This window comes from Palaemon carinicauda, chromosome 10, assembly GCF_036898095.1.
Source record: "Palaemon carinicauda isolate YSFRI2023 chromosome 10, ASM3689809v2, whole genome shotgun sequence".
Lineage (NCBI taxonomy): Eukaryota > Metazoa > Arthropoda > Malacostraca > Decapoda > Palaemonidae > Palaemon > Palaemon carinicauda.
Genome location: NC_090734.1, coordinates 123,233,260 through 123,245,459, shown reverse-complemented (window position 1 = coordinate 123,245,459; position 12,200 = coordinate 123,233,260). Strand labels below are relative to the sequence as shown.

General features: G+C 40.9%; 1 long non-coding RNA gene across 6 annotated transcripts in view; it reads right to left on the bottom strand.

Moving 5' to 3' along the window:
* Window positions 1-12,200, bottom strand: part of LOC137648723 (uncharacterized) — a 79,612-nt gene that overhangs the window by 26,660 nt on the left and 40,752 nt on the right. For 4 of the 6 annotated variants that reach the window (XR_011045684.1, XR_011045683.1, XR_011045685.1 and 1 more), the window contains one exon: window positions 7,596-8,754. The exons of the other annotated variants lie outside the window; for them this stretch is intronic. This is a non-coding gene — a long non-coding RNA (uncharacterized lncRNA). Of the gene's footprint in view, window positions 1-7,595; window positions 8,755-12,200 lie in introns of those variants that run through there. 6 annotated transcript variants of the gene reach the window in all.

Sequence of the window (12,200 nt, the reverse complement as noted above, 5' to 3'; positions counted from 1 at the left end):
TGGAGGAAAAAATTATGGTGGTTCGTTCGAAAACGAAAGGATCGGTGCTGGCGAAACCAGACTAGCTGATATAGTAATCGGCTGGGAGCATAGAGTGATTAACAAGTCGCTCCTTTAGAAGGCCCATCCCGTAGAGGGGGGAGGTCGACCATATAGTTTTCAGAAACCACTAGATCGCGGAAACAGATTCGGACAAGAACCTGGAGGTTCAGAATCTATTTGTGAATACCTTTCTCACGACCTTAAGGAATGTTATGCCGAGAACCTACAGGAACTCTGTCGCTGATTCCTGACTGAATTTTCAGGAATTGTGTTACGTGACCAGGACCCAAAGGAACTGTGTCATAGTTACCTGTAGAGATTCATAAACCCTTAGGCAGCAGGCATCACTCTGTCATCAGAGTAAAACTCTTGATGACAATAGGCGCGCACGAACAATTCATGTTATGAGTTTAAAAACTGTCATAAGAGTTAAACTCTTGTGCACTCATGAACACTTAGCGCAATGAGAGTTCGAACAACCCTGTCATAAGAGTAGTTTGCGCACTTCAACTGATTGCATGCACCTAGTTGTTCGTGCACGCCAATATGGTCCTACGAGCCACATCATTCTAACGGCAGTACTTGAAGAAGGCGACTTTCCCAGAGGAGTTAACACTCGCAAAAATACTTGCGTGCTGTCGGGAGGCCGAAGCAAAGAGCTCGAAATTGGTAGGTCTTGCCCATGAACACAAACCGAAGGTATTTCCTGGAGTCCTGGTAAATTAGAATGTAGAATTATGCATCCTGCATATCCAGGAATACCATCCGGTCCCCTTGACGAAGGGATTCCAACACTGAACGAGTCTTTTCCCCATTGAATTTGGTCTTCTGGACGAACAAATTCAGTGCGCTTACATCCAGTATGGGCCTCCAGCCCCCGATGACTTGGGGACTATGAACAGACTGTTGTAAAAACTTCGGGGATGGTCTGTCACATATCTCCTCTGACAGCTTTCTGCACGAAAATCTCTTATTTCTTGTGTTAAGGCTACAAACTTCTCCGAGCGGGTAATGTAATGGGAACATTGGATAGAGACGGAGTGTCTTTGAAAAAAATGGAGTAACCAAACCGGAGCATTTGGGTCACCCAGGGCTCTGCCCCCTCTGCGACTCCATTCCTCTCAAAAAAGGCTCAATCTGCCCCCTATAGGAGCATGAAGGATTTAAAAGTCACTTGATGATTTCGTGTCGGGTTTGGTCGAGGACTTGGTTGGGTGTCGTAAATTTGATCGAGGCCTGCACGGTCTAGACCTACCCCCTCGAAAGGGTTTCTTCTGCAAGGGTGATTCCGAGGCACTAGTCGTCACAGTAGTGTGTTTAACCCGCTTAGAAGACTGGGCAAGCAAGTCATAAGTAGACTTCTTTTCCAGTGCGGACAGAATCTTGGCCACTATTTCTTCGGGAAACAGATGATCCTTGTCGAGAGGAGAAAACATAAGTGCGCACTTCCGAGGCGAAGAGACTCCTTTCAAAACAAAAGAACACCAGAGTGTCTTTTCTTGAGAGTCCCAAATGCAAAGAGGGGCCAGCTCATCGCAACCATCCCAAACTGATTTGTCGGCACATGACAAAACTCCAAGCAAGTCCGATGACAGATCTTCCTGAAGAGTAGGGCAATCCTCTATTTTGGTAGCGAGAACTCCGATCGTCCAGTCCAAGAAACTCAATTTTTTAGATCTTGAAAATATTCTTTACCAAATGGTCCAACTTGGGCGATGTAAAGAATGTTTTAGCTGCTGCAAGCACTGACCTCCTAGTTGCATCCACCAAGCCAGAGAAGTCCCCCTGGGAGGAGGCAGAAACTCCCAAAGGTTCCTGGTTCCTTACTGCTCTCTGCAAAATAAGTTTGCGGGCACTATCACTTTATAGATAGGTGCAAAGCTTCTAAGCTTATTCTTATTATTGTTATTAAGTTTAGATTACCGTAGAACCTATACCTCTTCTTAATAAGCTTCGAAAGAGGATAGGCGAAAGTAGCTTTCCCGAGTTCTCTCTTGACCTTCAACCAATCTTCTATATTACGAAGCAAATGTTTAGCAGCCTTGGAGAGAACGAGCTTCGGGAGAAGAGGATCGAAATTCTTCCTTCTCACCAGGAAGATGGAAGCAGCCGGGAGCGGCTGCTACGAAGTAATCCGGGTACATGTCGAGAAGGTAGCGTAAAAGTTTTGAATAACACGAGAGGGGGATAGAGTCCGCTCTAAGTTCTCCTCGTCATCCGAAGAGATAGACGACAGAGACTGTTCTTGATTCAACTCATTATTCTTCATACATTATTTGTTTTCTTTCATCATGCTCATCAGCTCTTGCAACTGTCGACGTAACTGAATTAAATTCTCGTCTTCCTGAGTTGAAGTCGACGCAACTGGGGTCGTGGATTACGACACCATCACCAACGGAGGTCTCGCGCCAGTCGAATTATCTGTCGCATGCGAAGTCGAAGGAGAAGTTTCGACATCTTGACGAGTCGAAGATCTTGACAAACTCAGAATCGGTCGCTCCACAACCAAGTCGAAGGCAGCTGTCGCTGTCGTAAGAATACGAGGCGAAGTCCATGTAGCTACGCTACATGACGGGCGGAGATATCTACTTCTCTGTACCCCTTCACAGGGGGTGGAGATAGCACCTCTTCAGTCGAACGTCTCATCAACGGACTGAGACTGAAGAATCACGCCACTTACGACGTTTAACTGGTGACGAATCACTCGACTGTCGATAACTGATTACCTAACTACACACTTTTCCAATGGTGTTTAGTCGAATCCTGCTGTCGCACCACAGGATCGACGGAGGAAGCGACTGTCTGTGGGCAAACCCCGATAAGTCTCCCTTGGACCTCCGGTATGTCTTCTCCCCGAGGCGGGGGAGCGGGACAGCGACCTTCGTCTAGGAGAACTATCGGGACAAACAGCCACCCCCTAAGAGAGCACTGCACTGACATACTTCTTTACTAGAAGTCTTTTCTATGAAAGACTTTACAGATAAACCTAACTGCATCACCGTATTAGCTAATACATCAAATTTCTTTTCAAATTTAGACTCGAAGCTGGTAATGGTGTCAGGAGAAACTCTACGGGAAGTTGGCAAAGGAGTTACAGGAGCAGGAGGAGGAGGACTCAAGATCAGAGACATAAGAGGAGGAGAAGGAATAGGAACAGGTGCTTCGATGAAGAAGCAGAAGAGGATAAACTAGACTTACTTTCAGCTCTAAGAGCCGCCTTCCTCTTCCTATCCTTAATTACTTTCCCCGAGTGAGAAAAAAAACTTTCCACTGTTGTTCACTCCAATCCTTGCATTAATCACAAGTAGATTCTTTAGAGCACTTACAACCTCTACACTTAATTCACTTAGTGTACGAATCATAAATTAGTTTAAATAACCTAGTTTTGCACCCACCGGCGCAAAACCTAACTACTAAAGGACTAGAGTCCGAAATGATGGTAATACCACAAAATTGCAGAGAAGAAATTCATCTTCAATCCTACAAACACGGAGTTGAATACTTCCCAACAAATGAAGAAAAAAAGTCTGCACCAACCACTGATGTTCACCAGAAGCCGGCAGAGAATGAATTGATGTTACCTGGACAGTTGTACCTATAGCTCCCTCGAGTGGAGAGAGATAACTTCACCTACATCAGCGATGGCGGCGCCAACGTGGTAGTTTTGAATCTATTGTCTGCCATTCATAGGGAACCTACAGCTATATAATTGTTCGGTAAGACACTGCAATAAAAATTATTAGTGAAATAACCACTCGGCAAAAAAAGCGTGACGGTACGGTGGCAGCAACGTGGTCCAGGGGGGACGCTTAACCGGTTAAAATAGGACCGTTACTTGTTCAGGTCTTGTAGAGAACTAAGGAAAGGACAATCCTTAGTGAAGAAGGACCTGGGAACCAGCTAGTCCTTCAGAGGTCACATCCGACGGCGACTGAAGCAGTCTTGTCAGATCAGACCTGCGGGAGTTTCTACAGGGTGATGACAGTCTATGGCTATCTGTATGGTTATTACCTTTGTGTCATTCCTTTAACTACTTCGAATTATAGAGGTAAACTGAAGAGGTCTCACAGGAGTTCACAACTAAATTCTGTCAGTAAGCCGAGGTCTTCAAGACAAGGGACAATCCTATAAAGGAGGCTACAGATTGATGGCAAAACCTTTCCTCACATGAAAGTTAAGCTCACCTCACAAGAGACTAAAGTAGACTTCTGACAGACTAAGTTTGGCGATATCCTTGTGTCCCTTCTCTTCCTATGAGAGCTGTTCCAATCATGAGGAAGATGATAGAGACTGCTTCCAATTTCCTGAAGGAAGATGAAAGATACAAGATAGTATCCTTGTAGCTAAAGTCTGGACTCTCTTTCCTTTGCAAAATAAGACGAGCCAATTATTTCAAGCTCATTGGAGGGGCATTCCGCCATATGGAAAAGCTCCAGTTACCGGCCCCAGAACGGATGCAGATGGAGGTTGAACGAGTTTCCTCCACGGTCCGAGGCCATAAGGCCAGTGGAGACCTGGATTACAAATTTTCAATAACCTCTTATTCTCGTCTGTCACCCATCCAGGGCCGACCAGAATCATAGCAAGTAAATTACTATGGCTGTTACTTATACAGCATTGAATTTCACTCGCCAGGAGGGAGAGAATGGCAGTTACCTCATGAGGATATGTTTCCCACTAAAAGGGGGGAACAGATTCAAAGAATCTGCCACCCCTGAGATTCAATTTGCTTCAGGAGACTGTTTAACTAGCTAGCGTTCACGAGTCTAGAGCTTGTGATCACGAGCGTCCTCAAGGGTTGTCTAGAGATTGGTCTCGTAATCGTGTAACTTACGATCGTGAGCGTTAAGCTCGCAATCGCAAGCCTCTAGTTCCTGACCGCAAGACCGTGATCACAAGCGTCTAAAGTCAAGAGCTCACTATTCAGTGTGTTCAACTCACGATCTTAAGCGTGATCGTGCTCAAGGTTTGTGTATAGACTCCCTTGGAAGGGGAATTTCCCCACCTGAAGGCGGACCTCCGAGCAGCGCACTGGTTTCCCTTCAAGGATTGTTTCAGAGTTCTCCCTCAAGGGATTTCCCAAATGGGAATGCTGCCGGAGTAATCCCCCGAAGGGGAACCAAACAGTTGTTCATCTGTAAGAATTAGAACAGAGATTGTGATAACCTACGATCTCATGATCGTTGCGATCTCTATGGCAATCATTAATCGTCACAAAAGACTCCATGACGAGTGTGTAACATGGGACAGTCGTGAACGACATCCTGCCCGACCAGGAAGACATGGTGACGAGCCATGCCCCTGCGATCGTTAAGGAGTAAATAGTCCATCGATCTGGCGATTGGCGAACAAGCCATGGGATGATTATCGTCCGTAGACAATCCTCAAGAGGTGGAAGTTGCATACGCGAGCTGAAACGTTGCCTGTAAGGGGAGAGAGAAAAATTGCAGATTGTTGGGAGACTACGAGAGCAGCAGAAGGTGAGAAGACTCGCAGCAGGAGTCGACGGAAGGGTGAACAGGAGATAGACCTCATATGCAGCGAAGACTTCAACAGCAGCTACAGCTACTGACTTTGCACCCCAATGTCTAAGCTCTGAAACAAACACACCCCACCCCCCCCAAAAAAAAAAAATTCCCTCTCCTCTGAGGGGGAAGAAAAAAAACCAAACAGCAGATGGGAGATGTTACCCCCAAAGAGGAGTAGTCAGCACAGGAATCCTTCCAATAACTCACGGCGACAAACATATGACATCTGAAAACTGCCACATTGCTCTTTTATAGAGCACCAGGTGATCGTGAGTGTGGAATAAAAAGTCCTTTCTAAAGAAAAGATTGAGCGTAAAGCAATAGTTAAAAATGGCCAAGCATTAAGGGGAGAGAGACCTCTCTCTCTACACCAGCCAAAAACAAAAAATGAAGTGGTTCATTGAACCGTGAGTAGATTTAGGTGGCTGTGTATCACCAGCCACCCATTGCCTACCCACTGTTAATGGCCAGGTAGGGTTGCCACCTTGCACTTTACATCTAATGGCTACCTACCAGCTACGTTGAAAGCATATTCCACAAATAAAAGTTTTATTAATGAGAACAAAAGACAAATTTGAAGGGAATTATCTTTTTTCCCCTAACACCACAAACCGTAGTCCCTTACAAAGAAGATTAAGTGCAAGCCGGAATTTGGCAGCAAAAAGATTTAATGAGGCAAACAACTGGTATGCAGTTTCCGGACCCGTAGCTGGGAGGCAATAGCCTATTCAATCTCTCTTGGCACACGAGACTTCATCAAGGGTTGGTGCTGGCCAGTAAGAACGAGTAAGGGACTATATAGTTTGTTTAAAATACAATTTGCCTCCAAATTTGACATAGTTCCCACACTTGTACAAACCCTTGTCCCTTACATAAAGAGATCTCCCTAGTCACCATTTCAACTTGCTGAAAACATATCTTATTAGCAATTTAAAGAATTTCATTAGCTAATTTTCATTTTTTTTTATATTTCATTAATATATTGGCAATGAGTGAAGATTGCCATTTTCATACATTTTTTTATTTTGTAAACCCCTCCTATAAATTTTTAGAATATAAAATCTTCTATTATATAAATTGTAAATATGTTTATAAACAGTTTTTGTTTTCTTAAAATTTTGTCATAAGATATTGGCCGTGTCAATTTTTTTTTTCTTTATAGAAATAGTGCGACTAACTTAATTAGCGGTCAGTATGGGGTTTTACGGATAATTATACCTCACGATTAGGGATCAAAAGGGCAACTATATTTCAGGTTATTTATTAAGGAGCAATCATAAATACATAAAATATACCAAACGACTACACATGAGCAGGACATTGCTAGCAATTTTCTTGGTCTACTGACTTATTGGGCAAATTTTATCCTCCAGGGATACTTGCTGACATCAGATAATTCAAATCTTTCATCATAAATATAAATTGTAGTTATATAAACTAGCAGACTAATCATCATTATAACTTGCTAAGCTACAGCCCTAATTGGAAAAGCAGAATGGTATAAGCCCAGGGGCTTCAACAGGGAAAATAGCCCGGTGAGGAAAGGAAACGAGGAAAGGAAACAAGGAAAGAAAATATTTCAGGAACAGTAACATTAAAATAAATATCTCCTACATAAACTTTAAAAAATTTAATAAAACAAGAGAAAGAGAAATTACAATAGTGTGCCCGAGTGCACCCTCAAGCAAGAGAATTAACCCAAGACAGTAGTAGACCATGGTACAGAGGCTATGGCACTACCCAAGAGCAGAGAACAATGGTTTGAATTTGGACTGCTGTCCTCCTAGAAAAAGTGCTTACTACAGCTGAAGTCTCTTCAGCCTTACCCAGAGGAAAGTAACCACCAAACAAACAGTAGTTAACCCCTTGGATGAAGAATTGTTTAGTTAATCTCAAGTGTTGTCAGGTGTATGAGGAAAGGGGAGAATCTGTAAAGAATAGGACAGACTATTCGGTGTAAGTAGACTAAAGGAATGTGAATCGTAACAAGAGAGAAGAATCCAATGTAGTACTGTCTGGCCAGTCAAAAGGACCCCAAAACTCTGGTGGTAGTATCTCAATGGGTAGCTGGTGCCCTAGCCAACCTAATGGCTTCCAATTTTTTTTACCAATCAGCTTTATACACTTAGTATGCAGGAAGTATAGGCTTTTATTGATAATTTCCCTCAACACTGGGTATTATAAGATCATTCTCATCATATACACTAAACAGAGGTAAGCAGGATTTTAAGATCCTACTCATTTACTAAGTAGTGGAGAGCCCATTCCCTGAAATCTTGAAATATATATGCTATAGGTACCAAATGCTAGCACGAGTAAGACAGTACTAGCATAATGTATTCATGACTGCATATTTTCTGGGCAAATCTTATTCTTAAATCATATTTACTTAGTGACTTCATGCATCATTTAATATATACTATGAGAAATGTAAATGTATAAGAGTAATAAACTAAAATTTCATAAATATAAGAGAACATTCATTCTAACCAACGGCTGAAATCAAATAAGAGTTTTATGCCTACCTCCCAGCTATTGGGGTGGCAACTGCCAGCCAGTTGTTTACCCGTTTTAAATGCCATATTCCAGCTTGCACGGTTATTAACCTATGCAGGGGTTAAGGGTTTGTATGCATGTGAGAATTAAGATGTTTTTAGCACTACCGAGCCACTTTAATTTTAGAGTAAAAGGAGCTACCATGGATTAAAATGATTAGTTTTAAAAATGGTCGAGAACAAAAATGTTTGCCCTTTTATTACCAAATTAACTTTGAAACTAATTTTGCCTTTTCATAAACTAAAGAACACTCCCTTGGATGAATAAAATTGCAAGGCCAAAGACCTTAGATAATCTTGAAGCTAAAATTAAAACTGGGTACTTGGTATTTTAATTATACCTAAAATTAAGTTTGTAATAGGATTAAACTACTATACGTGAACAAACAGCATAACATAGTAAGTAGATATACCAAGAACAAAACAGTTCAACATCTAGAATTCATAAAATGTTATGTCATTAACTAAATCCATGCCAATGATTAGCATTGAATACTTATTCACAGCAGACAACATAGTTAACACTCCCCTCTACTGTAAGATTGGAGCCAATTTATCTTTCAAGGAGACTAATCATTCCACAGAAGCATATCCAAGTCACTTGAACAATGTTTCGTTTGAAGTTTCACCTGAAAAAGGAATAAAAATAATGAATACTTCTGACACATACATGTGTAGCTTTCATTACTAGAAATTAAGCTCAATCTCCTAAAAAATAAGTACAATAAAATATTGCAAGATTTATTTGAAATATACCGTATATACAGTACTCTTATAGTACCCCTATCAACCACTGCAAAAGCTAAATTTATTTTGCCCTGAAGAAAAGTAATTTTCCTAAAATCTTGACTTTTTACGACAAACTAATCATGATTATACAGTATACTAAAGTAATTTCCAGCATTAAGCTATTGAAAATTAATTGCTGAAAACAGTATTACCTCAAACTAATATTTCACTTCAATTGACTTAAGTTATATATGGGCCATAAGAATTTACTGTACGAAAATTTTATTCCCAAAGGGTTGCAACTAATTTAAAGTATCAAAGCTTTAATTAGTTTTTCAAGTGTCACACACTACTTAGGTAAACTTTAGACATGCAATCAGGTATAAAATATTCTACACATCTCATACCAAACTCTTTTCAGAACTATTTAGTATCTAAATTGCATCAATCAGTAAATTACTATTAAGGAACTTTTTGCCTTCATACTACTTCAGTAAATGTCAACAATGCAATAATTTGAACTATAGCATAAAGTACAGGAAAAAATTACAACTTGCTGTTAGACAACTTTCACAACCCGAGACATAGGCCTTACCAGCACTAAAAAGTAGAGTAACACGAAGGGGGAAGGGGGGGAACACTGAAAAAGACCCGCACATGTACAAGACAAAAATTTATTAAATCATACGGTAAAACAGAATTGACATTTACGTAGTCTTAATTTACATTTCCTAGATATGTAGGAGAGTCAATGGAAAGTAGTATTCCTAATTTAGTAAAATTAATAACAGTAAATTGAACCTCGCCTTTATCGTAACATGCAAAATAAAAGGTTTGAAGTGTCCCTTCAACTCGTGAGATTTTCTTTAGCAGATACTGATAGTGTATGAAATTTCCATTTCATAATTTCTTTAGCGTCTGTCGTATGAACTATCCCCCTCTAGATACCAATTAGATTGCTACCGTTACGCCAAGATCTATTTTTTACTCTTCAGCCTGAACTCCACCTCGCAATTGGTAAATAATAAGAAAAGGACTTTATACCGGTAATCCCCAGTGAATTGAATTGAATTGTCACCAAAAGCCAATAATTATGCAAAGAAGTATATTTAGCCACTTTCACTACAAAAATTATTTTTCTGTTCATTTATATGATTATAATTTTTTTGTATCAAATTTATGCTGGATGTATGATGAACTTGAGATGACAACTAAGTAGTGTATGCCTAAGAGTAAAATTTGCCCAAAAGGTAAACAAACAAGAATATATTAGGTTAGCAATGTCTTGTGTAGGCATTTAGTATAAATAGCGTATATAGTTTTAAATTTGTGTAGTATTCTTAATAAATAACCCTGAAATATAATTATGTCCTTATGATCCCTAGAGGTGAGGTATAATTACCCCTAAACCCAAACTAACCTCTAATAAAGTTAATCAGATGATTTTTAGGAAAACTATTTGAAAAGATTGTTAATTTTCAAAGATATTTGCAAAATTATTGAAACATGAAAAATGGCAATCAATACAATCATTGCCAATATACTTGATTTTTTAATTATAAAATAAATTTTTGAATATACTTACCCGGTGAATATATAATAGCTGCTGCTCCAGCGGCTCGACAGAAAAAACACACAAAAACTCGCGAGCGATCGCTATGAAGGTTGCGGGTGTGCCCACCAGCGCCAACTATCGGCCAGATACCACACATGCATGTAAACAAGCCTCAATTCTTCTCGTCCCGCTGCGTCTCTATTGGGGAGGAAGGGAGGGCCTTTAATTTATATATTCACCGGGTAAGTATATTCAAAAATTTATTTTATAATTAAAAAATCATTTTTAAATATTTAACTTAGCCGGTGAATATATAATAGCTGATTCACACCCAAGGCGGTGGGTAGAGACCAGAGTTAATTAAGTTTACAGCGTATATGCTTAGAGTTTTTGACAGTTATCAATATAACAAAACCCAAATATATAGGTACCTGGTAAGGAAGTTGACTTAGACGATTACTCTGCCTTGTAAGTCTGTCTTCCTCACGAAGCCCAGCGATCCTCTTAGGATGCTGAAAGACTCCCAGGAGCTGAAGTATCAAGGGCTGCAACCCATACAAACAGGACCTCATCAAACCCCTAATCTGGGCGCTCTTAAGAAATGACTTTGACCACCCGCCAAATCAACCAGGATGCGAAAGGCTTCTTAGCCTTCCGTACAACCCAAAAAACAATATTAAAAACATTTCAAGAGACAGATTAAAAAGGATATTGGAATTAGGGAAGTGTAGTGGTAGAACCCTCACCCACTACTGCACTCGCTGCAACGAATGGACCCAGTGTGTAGCAGTCCTCGTAAAGAGTCTGGACATCTTTTAAGTAAAATGACGCGAACACTGACTTGCTTCTCCAAAAAGTCGCGTCCATGATACTTTGCAGAGATCTATTTTGCTTGAAGGCAACGGAGGTTGCTATAGCCTTAACCTTAAGCAAACATCGGTCTTTCTCATTCAAGTGAGAACGAGCTTCTCGTATTAAAACTCTTATAAAATATGACAAAGCATTCTTTGACATAGGCAAAGATGGTTTCTTAACTGAGCACCATAATGCCTTAGATTTACCTCGTAATGACTTAGTACGAGCTAAATAGAACTTAAGAGCTCTAACAGGACATAATACTCTTTCCAGTTCGTTGCCTACGATCTCTGATAAGCAAGGAATATCAAAAGATTTAGGCCAAGGACGAGAAGGCAGTTCATTTTTGGCCAGGAAACCAAGTTGAAGAGAACAAGTGGCTTTTTCTGTAGAAAAGCCAATGTTCTTACTGAAGGCATGAAGTTCACTGACTCTTTTAGCCGAAGCCAAGCACACTAGGAAAAGTGTCTTGAGAGTGAGATCCTTCAGGGAGGCTGAATGTAATGGCTCAAACCTGTCTGACATGAGGAACCTTAGGACCACGTCTAAGTTCCATCCAGGAGTTGCCAAACGACGTTCCTTAGAGGTCTCAAAAGACTTAAGGAGATCTTGGAGATCTTTATTGTTGGAAAGATCTAAGCCTCTATGCCGAAAGACCGAAGCCAACATGCTCCTGTAGCCCTTGATCGTGGGAGCTGAAAGGGAGCGAACCTTTCTCAGATGTAAGAGAAAATCAGCGATTTGGGCTACAGAGGTACTGGACGAGGACACAGATGCTGACTTGCACCAGTCTCGAAAGACTTCCCACTTCGACTGGTATACTCTAATGGTAGAAGCTCTCCTCGCTCTTCCAATCGCACTGGCTGCCTCCTTCGAAAAGCCTCGAGCTCTTGAGTGTCTTTCGATAGTCTGAAGGCAGTCAGACGAAGAGCGGGG